The sequence below is a fragment of the Martes martes genome (assembly GCF_963455335.1).
Source record: "Martes martes genome assembly, chromosome: 4".
In the NCBI taxonomy this organism is placed as follows: Eukaryota; Metazoa; Chordata; class Mammalia; order Carnivora; family Mustelidae; genus Martes; species Martes martes.
The window spans coordinates 24,875,465-24,895,348 of NC_137891.1; positions in this window are offsets into that span (position 1 = coordinate 24,875,465).

The window sequence follows — 19,884 nt, forward strand, 5'->3', positions numbered from 1 at the left end:
CTCTATGTTCCTGTTTTGATTCTTAAATTCCACATATGAGTGAAATCATATGGTATTTGTCTTTCTCTGATTTATTTCACTTAGCACAATACTCTCTAGCTTCATCGATGTCAGTGCAAATGGCAAGATTTCATTCCTTTCTATGACTGAGTAATATTTCTTTGTGTATATATACCACTTCTTGATGCATTCATCAGCTGATGGACATTTGAGCTCTTTCCATAATTTGGTTATTGTTAATAACAGTGCTATAAACATGGGGGGTGTATGTATCTCTTTGAATTAGCATGTTTTTATTCTTTGGATAAATACCTAGTAGTGCAATTACTGGATCATGGGGTGGTTCTATTTTTAACTTTTTGAGCAACCTCCAACTGTTTTCCTTTTTTTTTTTTTAATTTTATTTATTTATTTGACAGAGAGAGTGAGAGAGCACTAGTAGAGGGAGCAGCAGAAGGAAAGGGAGAGCTAGGCTCCCTGCTGAGCAGGGAGCCTGATGCACGGCTTGATCCCAAGACCCTGGGATCATGACCTGAGCTGAAGGTAGATGCTTAACCATCTGAGCCACCTAGGTGCCCTTCCAACTGTTTTCCAAAGTGCCTGCATCAGCTTGAACTTCCACCAAGTGTGCAAGAGTGTTCCTCTTTCTCCACATCCTTACCAACACCTGTTGTTTCTTGTGTTGTTGATTTTAGCCATTCTTACAGCTGTGAGGTGATATCTCATTATGGTTTGGTTTCTATTTCCTTGATGATCACAGGTGTTGAGCATCTTTTTATATGTCTGTTGGCCATCTGTATGTGTTCTTTGGAAAAATGTCTATTCATGACTTCTGCCCATTTTTTAGTTGGATTATTAGTTTTTTGGGGTGTTGTTTCAAATATGTTTCAAATAAGCTAGGGATTTGCATAATTGATTTTCCTAATAGGTGATCGTACAGTCACAGGAAAATGTTTTCATAGGTTCAGCATAATATGAACTAACATATAAAGACAAAAATAAAGCAAATTCGGGCAGTATTATGTAAGTGTTGTTTAATAATGATAATGATACTACTACATATTGCATTTGATTTTTTTTTTTTTTTTAATTTATTTGACAGACAGAGATCACAAGTAGGCAGAGAGGCAGGCAGAGAGAGAGGGAGGGAAGCAGGCTCCCTGCTGAGCAGAGAGCCCGATGCAGGGCTCTATCCCAGGACCCTGGGATCATGACCTGAGCCAAAGGCAGAGGCTTTAACCCACTGAGCCACCCAGGCACCCCTGTATTTGATTTTTATTGAGTGTTTGATACTTAATTGTACTGGAATTTGTGTTTTACATAGATTTTTTAATTTGGTATTAATAACAGCCATACATTGTAATCATTCTTATCCATATTTTGTAAATGAAGAAAATAAGGCCTAGTTAACTAATATGAGCAAAATAACCTAGTTAATAATAGGCCAGAGTTTCATTCAGACTATCTGAATTTTAAACTTTACTATTTTCCTTACTGTCTCCAAATGTCATGTTGCTTATTATCCTGGTAATTCTGAGATGGTCTGGTAACATCTCCTTATATATGATAACAATAAAAAAGCATTATTTCCTAATCAAAAAGATAATAAATACTCATTTTAGAAGCATTAAAATACAAAAATAGACAAATAAGGAAAATCACCCATATTAGCCAATCTAACTTTGAACAATGTTAAAACTTTGAGGGATAATCTTCAGATATTTCTTTCTGGTGGTATTTATAATATTTATATGTGTGACCACTGATCATATTTGTCTGTGGAGTTGCATTAATTTGATAGGGCTACCACACCAAAGTACCATAAACTGAGTAGCTTAAAGAATAGATATTTATCATGTTGTAGTTCTAGAGGATGTCTGAGATTAAGGTGTTAGCAGGGCCATGCTCCCTGTGAAGGTACTAGTGAAAGATATTCAGATATCCTAGCCTCTGGTAGTCTTTTGGTTTATTACATCATAATTCCAATATTATGGCATTTGTGTGTACATGTCTATGTGTGTGAATGTGTGCCTAAATTTCCTTCTTTATAAGGGCACTGGTAATATTGTATTAGAGGCCCACCATATTCCAGTATGGCCTCATCTTAACTAATTGCAATGACCCTATTTCCAAATAAAGTCCCAGTCCACATTTAGCCTGTCTGAAATTAATTTCAGTATTTTTTTCTCTTGGTGACTATGTTTTATTTCTCAAGCCAGTTATGGATTTCATACAATGTATTTACATACACACACACACACACACACACACATATATATGTGTATATATGCGACATACATATATATGGTGTATATAACACTACATATAATTACATATGTGCAACTGTGACATATAGAGTTTTGTGTATATATGCATATTCATGTACATATGACACATATGTGCATGCCATTTTTAGGAACTTGAGGTAGAAGGAAAATAAACCATGTCTGCTCCCATTGCCTTGTGGATCTGTCCTTTCTTATCAGTATTCTGAATTCCCTCACATACGTCTCATTATACCTATTTAACAGATAGGATAAATTACAGGTGAATAAAATGAAATCATTCATGTAGTTATATATGAATGTTAACTATAGAATTCAGAAATTCAATAACTTTCAAATGGTTCTTAAATATTCAGAGTTTATCAAAATGATTGATAAATAGAAGACATTTCCAGGTGGTTTTTGAAACATATTCAATCAATCACGTAATTCTAAATTGGTTCAACTATAGTTTAATAGGCATTAAATAGATCTGTACAGTGGAAATCTTAATTTCTTAACGTGAAGGCTAATGGCTTAACTCTCAAACACAGACTACTATCTAATGTGCATCCAGAAAATCTCAATGTTGATATGGGACTGTTCATAGACATTAACTGATCAATTAAAGCATTTGAAGAAACAATAGCTTACTCCAAATATGCTTTATAAAAATTATACACATTTTGCATCTTATAAACTGTAATTTCCTTGTTAAATTATGAATATTACATATAGTAAGCTTATTTTAATAAACTTAAAAACAGTGTTAAGGTGTTACTCCTGTATAATTAGTCAACATTAGATACAGAATATTTTAGCTTTTGCTTGATACAAATATTTAAGGCTGTTTAGAAAAAGGGCAGAGCATCAATTAACAGAGGACTACACAGCCTGTAAAATATTTTTTAAAAGCTACTGGGAGCTCCAACCTCTATAAAGAAAGCCAATTCAATGTAAATGAAGCCATTCCTAACAAAGGCCTAGGGAATGTAAGAGATTAAAGAAAAAAAAAAAAAAAAGCACAGAAAGAAAGACCATGAATTGCCAAATCAGAGACTTAATTACTTGTATAGGCAACTAATCCCTCATTGGACCAGAAATACCATGGGGTGGGACAAAGCTCAGGCGGAAATAGCTTTCTGCAATCCTTTTACTTTCTCCTTAGATGAAAGACAACCAAAGTAAGAGCTTAATGGAGCATTGGGTATGGTACATAAACAGTGAATTTTGGAACACTGAATATGAAATAAATAAAGTGGGGGGGGGGAGTTAAATAGGAACTCATCTAGGATCCTTTATCATCGTCCATGCTGCATTTAATAGAAAACACTGTCTGTAAAAGCTCTAGGCTGTATCATTAGGGTATATATCTATGTCAAGTCTTGATGCCCAAAGCAAACAACTGAGGCAAATTCAGAGGCCTTTTAGCAAACACGGCTAACCCAGAATAATGCCATGGATCTGAGTCCAAAGAGATGATGTTAGAAATTATCTTAATCAATTTAAATTCTATGTGTGATTTTGGAAGGAGTGCAGTGCCAGTTTTCAGACTACAGAGGAAAGAGGTCAAAATGGTAAAAAGATTGGCAATAATTATGTCTATTATAGTAACAGATTTGAAACACTGATATCACTGATACCAGTGCTTAGTATTTCCTCTGTCTTTGAACAGAAGACAAATATCAAAACACTGATATTCGTGCTTAATATTTCTTCTGTCTTTAAAAAGATAACTTGCTGTCTGCTTTCTCAAGCCAGTGGTTTTCTGTCTGTGCTCCTTTGAGCACTGTTGGGCCGCGTACACAAGAAGTAAGATGCTAATGTAGTATGAGTCCCCCACTCCCAATCCACCCCTATCCTATGAGAATCACTTTAGGTTTTCAGTTTTACCTATCAAATGTTTAATCACTTCAGCTGAAGATACAGAGTTGGATAAGTTTGGAAGTTAGCTAGTGTATACTATTATTAGTAACTATGATTTATTGAGCAAACATTGTGTTTTAGGCCATGGGTTAAGTATTTTCTATGCATTATATGTTTTAGTCTCTCAAGTAAAACAGGTTTTCCAAATTGGGTACATACAGAAAAGAAGAAACTATGGAAAGTGGAGATATTGAAAATAGGGAAGGAAAATAAAAAATACAATCATAAAACATATACATTATTTTTCTCAATATTTAACATACAACTTTTTCAAAGTAAGTTATTTCCTACATAACATGATAAAAGCTAGATTCTCAACTTACAAATATATTTTACTTTTAACTTATAAAATAGCACATACTACATTATATATAGAAATATACAGGTATAGGGGTGCCTGGGTAGGTCAGTTGGTTGAGGGTCTGACTCTTGGTTTTGGCTCAGGTCATGATCTCAGGATTGTGAGACTGAGCCCCATGTCCCGCTCCATGCTCATCATGGAGTCTGCTTGAGATTCTCTCTTTCCCTCTTACTCTGCCCCTCACACTGTTTGTGCTCTCTCTTCTCTCTTTAAAATTAATATTTTTTTAAAAATAATATACATGTATAGATATATAGATTTATGATAGGTGTGTGTTCATTCCTTGAGATAAAATAAATTTTACATATTTAATATTTTTCTATTTTCACCATAGGATTTAAATCTTAAATTTATCTAAATTTAGCAAAATAAAAATTATCTGTTTAAATAGACACAAAATCCATCTAGAAGTTATTTATTAGCTGGGATCCCACCACTGAATATTTCATTTCTCTCTTTTCCCCTTTATTTAACTTGCTTTGTTTTCCACTTCAGTTGTTTATATTAATGTTACCATTATTCTTACTTCAGATATTTTATAATTCCATAGTTCATTGACAATGCACAAATATTTCAGAAGAAAAGGGCACACTATTATGACATGCAGCTGAGCACATGATTCAGCTATTACATTTCAGCTTGAATATAAACTTCAGCTTGATTTTTTTTCCTACATAACCTGAAAAAGTAATTTTCCATTGCTAATGGTTGTGCATAGCCATGCATCAGTGACTGCCTCTTTATCCCAGAGTAAAGGTAGGCTCTCACTTCTCTTACATTTTATGGCACAATACTCATAGCTAACACCTTAAACTTAAAGTCCGGAATCATTTTTTATATTGTTATCAGAATAGGTCTCCTTTCTTTTGTGCCCAAATCTCTGATTTATTCTAAAATAAGCTTGTCCCACAAATTATATGGGTTACATCATGGAAATAACACTTATAGAGAACCATACAGGGTGGGGTTGATAAATTATTTCATCAGCTAGCATTGTTTGAACTGTTCTAAAGAAATTTTTGTCATTTATTCTAAATCCATCTGTAGTTAAATACAATAAAGAACAATCAAAAACTGGAATGGAGATCATAAGTTTTTTGAAAATTGTGCAAGGAAGTAGGAAAGCAGAAAAGCCACCTTTGTTGGTTTCTATGGAAGCTAAAAATCTAGGTGGCACAATGGGCACCTGGGTGGCTCAGAGGGTTGGGCCTCTGCCTTCAGCTCAGGTCATGATCTCAGGGTCCTGGGATCGAGCCTCGCATCGGGCTCTCTGCTCAGCAGGGAACCTGTCTCCCCCCTCTCTCTCTGCCTGCCTCTGCCTACTTGTGATCTCTGTCAAATAAATAAATAAATAAATAAATCTTTAAAAAAAAAAAAAATCTAGGTGGCACTAATTCATTTATCCTACAATGAAACTGAAAAGTGATGGGATTTACAGATAGATACTTAAGCAAAGACTACAGATAATTTTATATATATAAATTATATAAATATGATATTTATCATATTTACATATATAAAATTGATATTTAAAATTGATATATAAAATGGCATTTATCATATTTACATATATAAAATTATCTGTAGTATAATTAGTATATATAATATATAGTATACATATATATGTGTGTGTGTGTGTGTGTGTGTGTGTGTATATATATATATATATATAAAATTCCTCTGTGGTAGTTTTGAACAGACCAGACTGAAGCCCCACATTTTTTAGAGTCTCATTTGCTCAAATCCCTGGAAGTCTATCCAGTGATGAATGGAACTTACAGGTACACTCATTTGGGTTTAAGAATTTTCTTTTAGAGTCCCCTGTTAAGTTTTAATCAACTCCTGGAGAGTGATTATTAGATCATCCTTCAGGGCTCTGAGATGACATGCAAGAGACACCAGATGATGGGTTAGATCCAAACTACCCCACCAGCTGAGGATGGGGTATCCCAGAGGAATAAGGCAGGCCACCGGGAGACAGGGTCATGTGGTTTCTATTGCTTGGCATGTACCTGAACACATGACTCAGCTGTAGATTTCAACTTAAATATAAACTTAAGCTTGATATTTTGAGGACAAAATATGTGGCCAAGTGCCAAAAAAGTATATGTGCTTAATAATTCTATTTAGAAGTGGCTCACAAGATACATTCCCACAACTACGGATGGATGGTGAACTGATTAGAAGCTTTAAAAAAAAAAAATAGTTTTTAAACATGTACACATCTTTCTAATGTTATCATATTTGAGGCAGTATAATATAAAGCTATGTTATAAAGGAGAATTTAGTGTAATACAGACCTATATGTTAATACTCTAGTATGAATCTTATTACATGTGTAATCTTTGCAAAATTACTTTTACTTCTTCCCTATGTAGTTTCTTATTTGGTAAAAATGAGAATAACAATGTTGGCTTGTCAATGAAAGTAAACCTGGACTAAGTATATTTGCATGCCAAAAAACAAACAAACAAACAAAAAAAACCTGGACTTTAGTAAGAAGAAACTTTTTTGAAAAGAATGTTATAAGAGGGAGAAGGCTCTGACTACAAGATCTGCAAGCATCTCAAAATTAAACAGAAAAGGCCTTTTTAATGGGGAGAATTAAGTAGGGCTAGGAGAAACTTTCTTCTGGAAGGAGCAACTAGTGGGGATGAACAGAAAGGATGATTAAATGTCTAAGTAAATGTTTCTGTGGTCAGCCAATCCTTGGAATGAGTTGTTAAGGAGGGGATGCTATATCTCTTATTGCTTATTTAAGCTTAGGAGCAAACCAAAGTTCAAAGTCCTCTGTGGAGAGTAGATAAACCTGACTAACATACATAAGGCAAGTAAGTAGGTAAGTTATGGGCAATTGTAAGTATTTGGTCAAGTAGTTAGGAAGACTAAATGAGGTATTTTGCTACATAACATTGTTTGGCTATTGTTATTTGATACTTATGGATATCACAGGAGTTTAAAACTATCATTGACACAATTTCAAAAAGCAAAAATTTTAAAATAGGATTGAAACTCTGTAATTTTTATTATTTATGTCTTTCCTGATGTTGGTATGCACAGAATCAGAGTTCCTCTTTTTTTTTTTCCTTATGACACAAAAACAGTGATTCAGTTGAGCTAAGTATAATTCAAAGGGAAAAAATTATCAACATTATTTTAAGTACTTGGTTTAATTGTAGCACAAACCCTGCTTAAGAATGAATTCTACTAGTCTTTTGAAAGCTGAACTTTTATTGAGTCCATGACAATATCATCCCTTTCTAGTACAGCATCTAAGACATGATTTTAGGTGTGTCTTCTTCAAAACATGTTTTTCTCAACTTTCAGTTATAAAATATCTCCATATTTAAAATAAAGCAATTATAACAATTTCCTAAATTGGAGGAAAGTTTGACATTTTCTCTTCTGTATAAATACTATCTTTCTATACATGTATTCTGCCTCCCTGGTACCTTGAAGAGAAAGAAATTACTGTCTTCTAAAGAGAATATCCTCTGACTACTGTGTTTATGTAATTACAGTCTTCTAAATGAAACCTAATAGATGAAAGAAGACATCATTTATTTGAAGTTTCAAGAACAATGTTGAAGAAGAACACAAATGTATATGCCAAATATAGTAGAGGAAATATAATAGTAAAAAATAAAACAACTTGAAAAATTATACATAAGCATAGTATGGCACATTCAATATTTTGACAAAAAGAGTTATTCTCAAAGTGAATGCTATCGTTTCAGCACTACTACTGTTCAAAATACATTTGCTATGAACTTATGAGATTATTGAGATTTTATTAATTATGAGACTAATGATAAAGCTTATGAACTCTCCTGGTATCCGAACAAGTCCCTACTGTGTGAAGAGGCACCTCTGAGAGGTTACACCTGTAGAAGTATTGAGATGGGATTGTAGAATGTTGTAACTTGAGCTGCTAATGTGGAGGAGCTCATTTAACTTTTACTTGTAAAGTTTCATGGATTCTATGGTTCTATCAGATACAAAACCAATTGTTAGCAAAAGCTCTTTTAAAAGTCACTATTTTCTCCAAAATTAGTGAAGGAAAAAAATAATTTGCACATTATTGTAGAATCACCAGGAAGACATCAAGGAGGAAAAACTAAAAATGACACACCATACAAGATTCTACTAATAGGAAAAGAAGTCTTCAAAGTAGATAATTTGTGGAAAACAATTTTCTTTGAAGTGGGAGAAGGCAAATATTCCCTGGAGATATTTTGATGAAAACACTATTACTTAAAATCTAATTTTTGGGCTATTAGAGATTGATATGGCTAGTATCTCCTTTTAGCAGTAGCTTGTTCCCTTAAAATTTTAAACAATTCTCTGGTTAGTCAGGCATAGAAGACTGAAATCACAAATGGAGTGAAAAGTAGGCAAGGAAATGTAATACTATATAAAAATATAAAATCATAACAGATCACAAAACTTAATATTGTTATTCTTGTAAGTTTATATTAAAGGGAAGGCTGAGATGCCAAGCTGTCTAGTAGTATGCTACTAAATAATTCTAAAGCATCTAAATAACTTAATATCGAACCTAGCTGATTAGTTGAGTGAAATACCTCCGCATAGTTTACAACTTTTAAATTCTTCTCATAGACTTTGAGAAATATAATTATAACCATTACTGTATCTGTAATTTACTTTTAAATAAACAGTGTCATATATGTATATCTTATTTTAGGTTACTTTATGGGGTACTTATCCTAAAATTAATTACTAATCCCTATTAATAATTAATGTATATTCCAAGAATGGTTATTTAGCATTAATATGGAAAAGCAATACTCCAGAAGTGCTCATTACAAATTGATTCAGGATCCTTCTCCTTCCAAAAATATATAATTACACTTACAATAGAAACTGTCTCAATTTGGTGAAAGTTAGGCACAAAATGTATATTAGAAACACACTCTCATTGGTGAAATCACTTATATTCAAGATACGTGCCATGGTTGAAATCTTAAAGATATACTCTCTCGATAAACAGGGTGTAAAACTGGTAAGAACTCCACTATTCCTTTTTTAGAACGTGCCTGAGGCATGATACTGTGTTTAGATAAAATTTCAAAAGATTTGCTTTTCCTGATGTGGAACATAAAGTTGAATGAATCCTTTATATGAGTGGTTCTTAACCTTGGGTAATTTTGCCTCCCAGGAGACATTTGGCAATAACAGGAAATTTGGGGTTGTCAAGCTTGGAGGCAAGAAGAAGGCAAATATTAACTGACATCTAGTGGTAGAGGTCAAATATGCCCCAAAATGTCCAGTTGAACCCCCCACAATGAATAATTATCTATTATAAACTTTATAATAAAGTTTATAAAGTCTGAGTACATACAAGGTCAATGATTTGGAACTTATTTTCTGCCTTTAACCATGGATCTTGTCTCTCTTCAAGATTGCTAAAAAATACCTTTCAATACCATTTTACAACAAACAGAATGCCTATAATTAAATAATTCACAACAACCACTATTAGAATGTTTAGGTACCAGAACTCGTACACTGATGTGGGAATATGAACATGTGCTAGGAAGATTTTAAGAAGTTCAAAGAATAATTGATTAGCCACACATCAGAAACAACCCAATGTCCTCAATGGATATCCAGAAAAGATGGAATGATATGATCAAAATTCTACCTCTAGTAAAGGGAGAGCGCTATAAATGCACCTTTCCTCTATAGCAGATTAGCTTACACAGAGTTGGAAAACTTGTACATGGATGAACTTACATCCCAGTTTACTTAGAACAGCACTAGTTCATACTTAACTTAATTCATTTAATTATCAAAAGCACTTTTAAGTCTCAACAGTGGCTCAGCTTGGACAAAACTTACATAGTCCCCCCATCAGGTATGACTAAACTAGATGTTCAGGGCATCTATCTTTGAGTAAGCATAGGAATAACTAAATTCATTGCGAATAGGAAATAGTGCAATAAAATCTCTTCTGAGAAGGAGAAAGGGAAAGACAAGATTTCTACAAGTGAAACCTTCATGTATAGACAGAAACCTAAATGTATAAACCAAATGTATATATGAAAGATTGCAATCTTAAAGATATGATATGCATTACACCTAGATTTAAATGTATGTTACTGGGTTATACAATCTTTGGGAGAAAATAAAAACCTCTAGGTAAAGAATATCATGCTATATTTAATGGTAATTTTTAAAATGTTGTACTTATATTCTATAGAGTAAGCTTTAAATTCTCTCATTTTTATTACCTAAAAAGAAGTACTACTGTAGTACTTCTAGACGATACTTTAGTAGCATCCAGGTAAAAGGTATTCTATTTTATTTTTAATTTTAAGGTATTCTTTTTTAATTCAAGAAGAATATTATGCTTAAATAGTATTACTGCAACTTACAGCCCAGTACAGGCCTCTCTGAATAAACTATATTTGTCTCTAGAGGTGAAAAGCCTCAGAAGATACTCATAGTTAGTCTTAGAAATATGCTATTATACACATAAACACACAAAAATCAACACTTCAGATAAAAACAGAAAAGGTGAAAAAACACAGCACAAAAAGGTTTGAACATTCTTAAGTATGTATATACACAGATTTCTAGCCCTGCATTGTGAAACCCTTGAAAAGAGATACTGCATTTGTATTTTTCATATTTATGTATTTATACAGTCATTGATTTTAATAAATGTAAGCATTTTTTCCACAAATCATTTAAAAGAGACAGTCACTACCTGACTACAATGTGCTAATAGATATTTCATAATATTACAGTTAAGAGCATGGACTTTAAATCCAGATACTGGAATTGAAGTCAAATTTTATAAGAGATACCACCTCATGTGATAGTTATTGAGTATTGTTAATGCTTGTAAAATGCTTCAACAGATGCATGCAACGTAGTGTTTATAAGTATTATTATTATTGTTTTTATTATTGTTATTATTGGCATTAAAGACCTAGACATCAATTTGTTCTTTGGATAGTGGAAGCAATAGACAGATAAATCTATTAGGATGAATTAGAAGAATTTCAGAGGTATAAGTATCTCTATGTAGAACTCTGCAATAAATGCAGTGACAGTTGCTCAATAGATTCTACACTGCTAACAATATAACAGACTTAAATCCATGAGCATGTTTTTCTATTGTTTGCCACATCATTCAAGTAATTCTATTAACTTAAGTAAAATATTTCTTATTAGGATCTCAAGATTTGGAGTTTCATTAGCACTTTGATTTTTTTAACCTCCTGCTAATAAAAAGAGGACCTTTAGCTCATTATTTTTATGACCATGGCTCAATGGAAATTTCTAAAGTAGTGGACATCATGAAGTACTCAATTCTTAATAGCATCAAGGAGGCCTGGAAACTTTGCCTACTGATATATCTTGTAATATACATTTAAGAAAAATTACCTTTAAGAAGATAGTAGATTCCACTTCTCTTTTTAAGGGCAATTCTGAATTGGCTCTCAGATATAACAACTTACTAATAAATAGCTCTTCTCAACAAATGGTAACCCCTAATTCTTTACCTACTTTTAAATGTATACTCTGAAATCTTGTAACTTTCTGTCTTCAAATGGGATAAAGTAATCTAAGTTTTTATTCTTGAATAGAGTGGTGAAACTTCACACAAAGGTTTCTGAAGAGGAAGAGGAAGAGGAAGAGGAACAAGATCAAGAACAAGAACAAGAACAAGAAGAACAAGAAGAAGAATAGGAGTGGGAAAGGGAGAAAGAGGAGGAGAGGGAGGAGTAGAGAGGGAGGAAGGAGAGGAGGAGGAAGAGGAAGAAGCGGGAAGGGAGGAGGGAGGGAGAAGAGGGAAGTGGGGAGGGGAAAGCAATTAAGGAAGAATAAGCTTTGCTTATGATGGATCTTTAGCACCTAGGACAAGTCCTGGCACATATAAGTAAGTAACTGCCACTAGCTGTAATTTTCTTTCCCTTTTTCCTTTTAACTTAGAAATTAATTTCATAGGACATTGTCTCACTATTTGGGGATGACAAACTTCTAATTCAGACTGGGTGATAGTAGTCAACCTCATTCATCCATTTATTCAAATTGAAAAACACTTATTGAGCAACAATAGTGCCCTTAGTATGTACCATGCATAGTACTAGGCAGTGAAAATGCAAGAAGAGAATTACTGAAGACTCAGTTACTACCTTAATTGGCCTTTGAGTATAGCGTGGATGACATCACCATGAGCTCTTGACCATAAAAGTGGTTTCTACTTCAAGTTCTCCAAGATCCAAGCAGCATTACATTACTACAAAGTTTGAGGAGGGGAGAGAGGGAAAGTCTATTTACATTTTTTATATTTTTAGAAAACAACTATTTTGATTAGGGTTCTTCTGTTTGTCCATACTATATCAAAAAGTCGGAAGTCTAATTAAATATTAGGAAAGTTATATAGTGTTTAAAACTTATTTCTTTAACTTCTGTCTTCTGAGATATTCATTTTGGCAACACATTTCTGTTCGTGATTCTATAGAATGTTATATAGTCAAAACACTGATAACATTTGCTAACCTCAAACCTGAGGACGTTCTGTGAATGTTATTACTTGGGTTATTTAGCCTCAGTAAGTCGCATTTTAGTGCTTAAAATAATGCTGATCTCACTACTACAAAGTGCTTTCCATTCCCATAAGTACTTGTCCTGATAGAATTATACCACAGGGAGACTCATAATTGTTTGTCTCTCTAATGTAATTGCCATAAGAACTGCCTTGCCTGGAACATTGAGAGGATAGCTTCAGAACATGTTGGCCTCAATGGGTAAAGGGTCTAGATAGTTAGTTATTTAGATACTCTCTACCACTCTATATTTTCAATCAGGATTGAAAATATGTAGAGGCCAGTAGAAGATGGGTAAAAATTGCCTGGCAAGCATTAGGGGAAAAAAAAAAAAAAAACTAGTTCAAGATATTAATGTCAACTAAGTGTGTATGTAAGATAAATTTATTAAATGACTATAAGAGAGGGTACTATAAAGTGACACAAGATGAAATCCATAGTGAGGATTAGAAATGTCGTAATTCTTAAAAACTAACCTACTGATATAAAATACATGATATACAAAAACAAAGGTTGCAGAAAAACAACAGAAATAAAAAATTGACTTGTCCTGAAAAAACAAACTCCCTATTAAATCCTTATAAACATTTTAAAATGCTGGTTGTATATTTTTCTGCAAAGAAAATCTCAATAAAATTTCAAAAAGTACCCAATACAGTTCATGTACTTTGACCAACACAAATAAGTGTAGCAATAATAATGAAAGAGAAAGAAAAAACAAAAATACAAAAAACTAGAAAATCTATTGAAATAATGTTGGTGCCAACTATAGAAGATATAATAAAAATTGTTAAATATCTTAAAAATGTCTTAATATAATGAATACATATCTAAACTTATGGTTCTTTAAATATTTAGGGAAAAATACTTTTAATCTATTTCAGTGCTACATGAGAGAATAAAATTGAATTAATCATTTACTTAGATACAACATAAGAGGAAAAAAGTAGATTAGGAAATGGAAAATGAGTAGAATAATAAATATATAGAAGACATAATCCCATTTAAAAGGAAAATAGGGAGAAGCCACATATGCACTGAAATAAGAATGAGAAAAGTCACAATATATGCAGAATAAATTGAAAGAGTCAAAGACTACTTTGGAAAATTCATGCAAATAATTTGAAGCATAAGATGAATATAAAAGTATCGGGGCACCTGGGTGGCCTAGTGGGTCATGATCCCAGGGTCCTGGGATCGAGCCCCTCATCAGGCTCTCTGCTCAGCATGGAGCCTGCTTCCTCCTCTCTCTCTCTCTGCCTGCCTCTCTGCCTACTTGTGATCTTTGTCTGTCAAATAAATAAATAAAATCTTAAAAAAAAAAGATGAAATATAAAAGTATAAATTTTAAAAATATCACTCTGTGATAGCGAAACTAAATAGCTAAACACCTTAAAAACTGGTAAAAAGTCAAAGTCCTATCATTAATAAAACTAACATTTATTGAAAGCCAAACAATGCTAAGCTCTGACTAAAGAGATTTATAAAGCTTATAGACTTTGCTTCTGACAGAGTTTCTATGAGGAAGTTGCATAAATTTTTAAAGTTGTAATGAAGGAAATAATATACAATATAACTTTTGAGGTGAGAAAAAAAGAAAGCTTTATCATTCATCTTGTTATTGGCCAATCTAGCATTGATAACAAATCCGAGAAAGATCAAAGTGTGAAAATTGCCAATTAATTAATTTAGCTGTAAAGTGCCAATACAAAAAAACTGAAAGTATTAGCTCATTAAATTTAGTGTACTAATATATCTTATGTTTGATTATATAAGAGGTTTCTCTCTAGATTGCACTCTTATCTCAAAACTTGACTGGGGAAGGATCTTATTGAAAATCACTTGGTGTTGGCAGAATTCAGTTCTTTTGGGGCTGATGGACTAAGCGTTCAGTTTCTTGCTATCAGTCAAAGATCACATTCAGTTCCTTCCACAGGGGCCTCTACATAGAGTATTCTACATAACGATGTGTTTTTTAAAAGCCAACAAGAACTAGGGTCTTCCAACAAGATGGGAATTACAATCTCATGAACCATAATCATGAAAGTGACATTCCATCACTTATGAAACATTCTGTTCATCAGAAGCAAGTGGTAGGTCCTAAAAGAAGAGGTAATTGGAGAAGAATATAAATATGAGAAGATAGAGATCAAGAGAGGGACATCTCATAGCTTCTCATTAAATACTAGGTTAAAATATGAATATATGAGTATCAATTCTCCAAAAATTACAAATATTTTAGACTTAATGCCAATTAAAATAATCTTCCCTTTCTTTCCTGGAAATTGACAAAAATATACTAAAGTTTATCTGGAAGTTAAGCATGTAAGAAGAATCAGGATATAATCAGAATGAAGAAAAATAGAGTAATAAAGGAACTGCTAGTTACTAAATCGTTATTACTTACCAAAAAAAAAAAAAAGTTTGTCCGAGATAGAAAATAATTTATAATCATTCCCAATTATATTCTAGATTTTACTACCTAATTAAGATAACATCTAAATTAAATTACAGTAACCAAAACATTTATGTTGGAAATAAAACCAACTGTTAGAAGAAAGTCTGGTTAAATACATTTATAAGGGGTTTTTTTTGTTGTTTTTTTTTTAATTTTTTTTTTAAGATTTTATTTATTTATTTGACAGACAGAGATCACAAGTAAGCAGAGAAGCAGGCAGAGAGAGAGGAGGAAGCAGGCTCCCTGCTGAGCAGAGAGCCCGATGCGGGGCTAGATCCCAGGACCCTGGGATCATGACCTAAGCCGAAGGCAGAGGCTTAACCCACTGAGCCACCCAGGCACCCCTATAAGTTTGAAGTATAGAAAGATTTTTAAGTCGACCTAAAACAAGAAGACTTAAAGTAAAATGCTGAAAAAATAGATTCCATTAATTTTATATATACATACACACACACACACACACACACACACACACACATATATATATATATATATATATATATATATATTTAATTCCATTAACAAAGCAAACTATTTAACAAACTAGGGGCAAATGTTGGCAAGGCAGATGATAAACGGAATACCGATTTCTTTAAGTATCAATAGTTTCATTAAAAAAGACAAGGAAAAATATGGCACGAACAAAATGAGAGAGAACAAAAATTTGAAATATCTCTTAAAGATTCTAAAATCCAAACATAAGTCAAGACATGCAAATAGCCAACCCCCAAAAAACAGCTGAATGTGAACAAGCCATTAAAATAAGCTGACATCCACTATATGCAAAGCAAAGCAAAAGTAAAAACCTTATATTATTCAAAATATACAATTTGCTATTCCTAACTTGTAATTAGATGATTTTTCCACTGTTCCAAACTTATCTCTATGTAGGGTCCAGAAAGTACCCAGGGAGCTAAAAACAGATGTGAAATCCTATGCTTGGCAGGCAAATGAATCAATAAAAGGCAGGTTCACCAAATCCTTAAACTTGTATAATCTCATAGGAAGACGTCAACAAGACTTCTGAAAGGAAAAGCATGTCTCAACTAATTGAACTGATATGGAACGATGTGTAAAAGCTTACAGATTTTTTAAAAAATTATAAAAATATAATTATAAAATTATATTTTAAAATTTTTAATAATTTTATAAAAAATTATAAGAATCCTAGAGAATTATTATAAAATTATTAAAAATTATATAAATTTCAAAAAATATACAACAATTTATAAATGCCTACAGATTTTTAAAACTTTTTGGATTAAAAATATTATAAAAATGTATTGAGGGCATCATTTTACTTTCAGCAATTGAGATGTTTTGTCATTTAAGGTCTTGATGACACTGGGGGAACTACTCCCAGGGTTAGCTAATTCTTAGGGTAGAAGACTGTCTGTGAGTATGACTTTCATATGCAACTAACCAGTCCAGAACCTATACCCCAACCACTTATTCTAGAGGATTCTCACACTCAGGGCCACAATCCCTCTGCCCTAATTATCCCACTTATTCAAACTAGCCAATCCTCAATTTGCTTACTTTGCCCTAACCATTCCTTCCTATGGAAACTGTAACAAAGTTGTTGTCCAAATTTTTTCCTTGACCCTCACTACCTCCTAACTAACTTTTGTGTTTTCCCTGTGTGGGCCCTCAGTGTGTGGGGAACCCCATTCTCTTGGAATCTGTAAGCATAGTTATTCTCTTCTCAATGGCAGTCGTCTTCTGATGTGGTGGACATACCATACCTGGATAGCCAAAAAAACCTACCTGATATATTTTTTCAACTTTTTATTTAAATTCCAGTTAGTTAACATATAGGGTAATATTAGTTTCTGGTGTAGGATTTAGTGATTCATTACTTACATACAACACCCAGTGCTTATCATGACTATGTATTTTTAATTGAGTATAGTTGACACACAATGTTAATTAACTTCAGTTATACAACTTAGTGATTCAGCTTCTCCATGATTCAGCTATGCTCACCACAAGTATAACTACCATCTGTCACCACACAATGCTGTTAAAACCTACATTTTATTTTTACTTTTTATTGAAATATAATGAACATACAGTATATTAGTTTCAGGCGTAAAACATAAAGATTCAACAATTCCACACATTACTCCATGCTCATAAGAAGAGCACTCTTAATCCTCCTTATTTCATCCATTCCTCTCCCCCACCTCCCCTCTGGCAACCACCATTTTGTAAAACAAAGTGCTTCAGCAACAATCTACCTAGAGTAGAAAGCAGATCTCTGGGATAGGCATAAAAATTATACAGATAAGATATTGAGTTGGAGTCAGGTAAAAAACAGGAAGGTGTGAAAGTGTGAATATAAAGAGGTCTCTTCAGGGATAAGTATGACATTTCTATTAAAAAATTTGAAAACAAATTGCAGGAAGGGAGAATATTTAGTACATGCTTTTAGGAAGAAATTCCAACCCAATTGTATCACTACTAAGAAGACACTGAGATGAATGGGCAGAAAGTAGAAAGAATAGGTCAGAAATATAATGTATTTCAGAATATGGTATATTTTAAGTATAACTGTTATTAGAGTTTACATTAATATGAACGAGAGTAATATTTTAAATGAGATTTTACCGATACAGTTTTGAAATATAAATGTTTGAAGCAATACTTGTAATTGTTAATTGATTTAATCTGTAAATATATATTGAGTGTCCATTTCTTACATTACACCATTCTAAAACTAGAGATTTAAAATTTAAAAATTAAAATCTGTCTTTAAGTTCCCAGATTCTATGATAGTGACAAGCAAATAATACAAACATAAAAAATGCATGATAGACTATAAAGTACAGACACAGGAGATTTTGATTTTTTTTCATTTTTTTATTAACATATAATATATTATTTCCTTCAGGGGTACAGGTCTGTGAATCATGATTTTTTCAATTGAAATTGTATACAAAGACAGATATATATTTTTTAAAATATCTATTTATTTGAGAAAGAGAGTAAGTTCATGCAATAAGGGGCAAAAGCAGAGGGAATCTTCAAGCACTCCCAACTGAGCACAAAACCCAATTCAAGGCTTGATGTCACCATCTGTGAGATGACAATGTAAGCCAAAACCAAGAATCAGATGCTTAACTGACTGAACCACCCAGGTGCTCAAAGGACAGATATATTTTATGAAGTTCTAGGCATACTTATAATAAATTTGATCTGAAGCTTATGTCATTATTTTTGATGAAAATAAATACATATGTCTATGTCATGGATTTAAATATTATGTTGATATTTTAAGCATTTCTATATTTGAATTGGGATCTTTTATTTTCATATCAACTAATTTTTTACTTATGATTATTTGTTCACCTTAATACAAAGTCAAATTCACCCATTAATTCCTTCATTAATTTCACCCAGTTCATTCTTTCATCCAAAAAAATTTTATATACTATCTACTTTGTAGTGCTAGGCATTTACAATGAAAAATTATTTAAATGAATATAGTTATTGGAAAGTGATCTGAAATATTAGTAAGCCATACATACCATCATTCTAATCAGGTAAAAATAAGTCTTCTAATAAAGATATCAAAACTACAGTATAAAAAGAATGGAAGGACTACTGATGTAATAAGAAATAATACACAACAAAGAAGGAAAGAACATCCAATGGAAAAAACTCTAAGTATTGCCACAGTTTCTTCAACAAATGATGTTGAAAGAAACTGAACAGCAACACGCAAAAGAATGAAACTGGACCACTTTCTTACTTCACACACAGAAATAAATTCCAAATGATGAAAATCTTAGATGTAAGAGGGGGAATCATTAAAATTCTATAGCAGAACACAAGCAGTAACAGAAGCTTCTTACTAGATATGTCTCCTCAGGCAAAGGAAACAAAAGCAAAAATGAACTTTTGGGACTTCATCAACATAAAAAGTTTCTGCACATTGAAGGAAACAATCAATGAAACTAAAAGGCAACCTTTGGAATGGAAGAAGATATTTGTATATAACAAAACTGATAAAACGTTAGTATCCAAAATCTATAAAGAACTTCATAAGAGAGAGAGAGTGCACAAGCACAAGTGAAGATAGAGGCAGAGGGAGAGATCGTGGAGCCTGATGCAGGGCTCAATCTCACCATCCGTGAGATCATGACTTGAACTGAAACCAAGAGTCTGATGCTTAACCAACTGAGACATCCAGATACTCCATCCTTTCTTGGTTTTGGAATGAAAACATAAAATTAGTTGTGGTCAGGTATATGATATTGAAAAGATTATAGATTTGGGGTTTTAATCAAC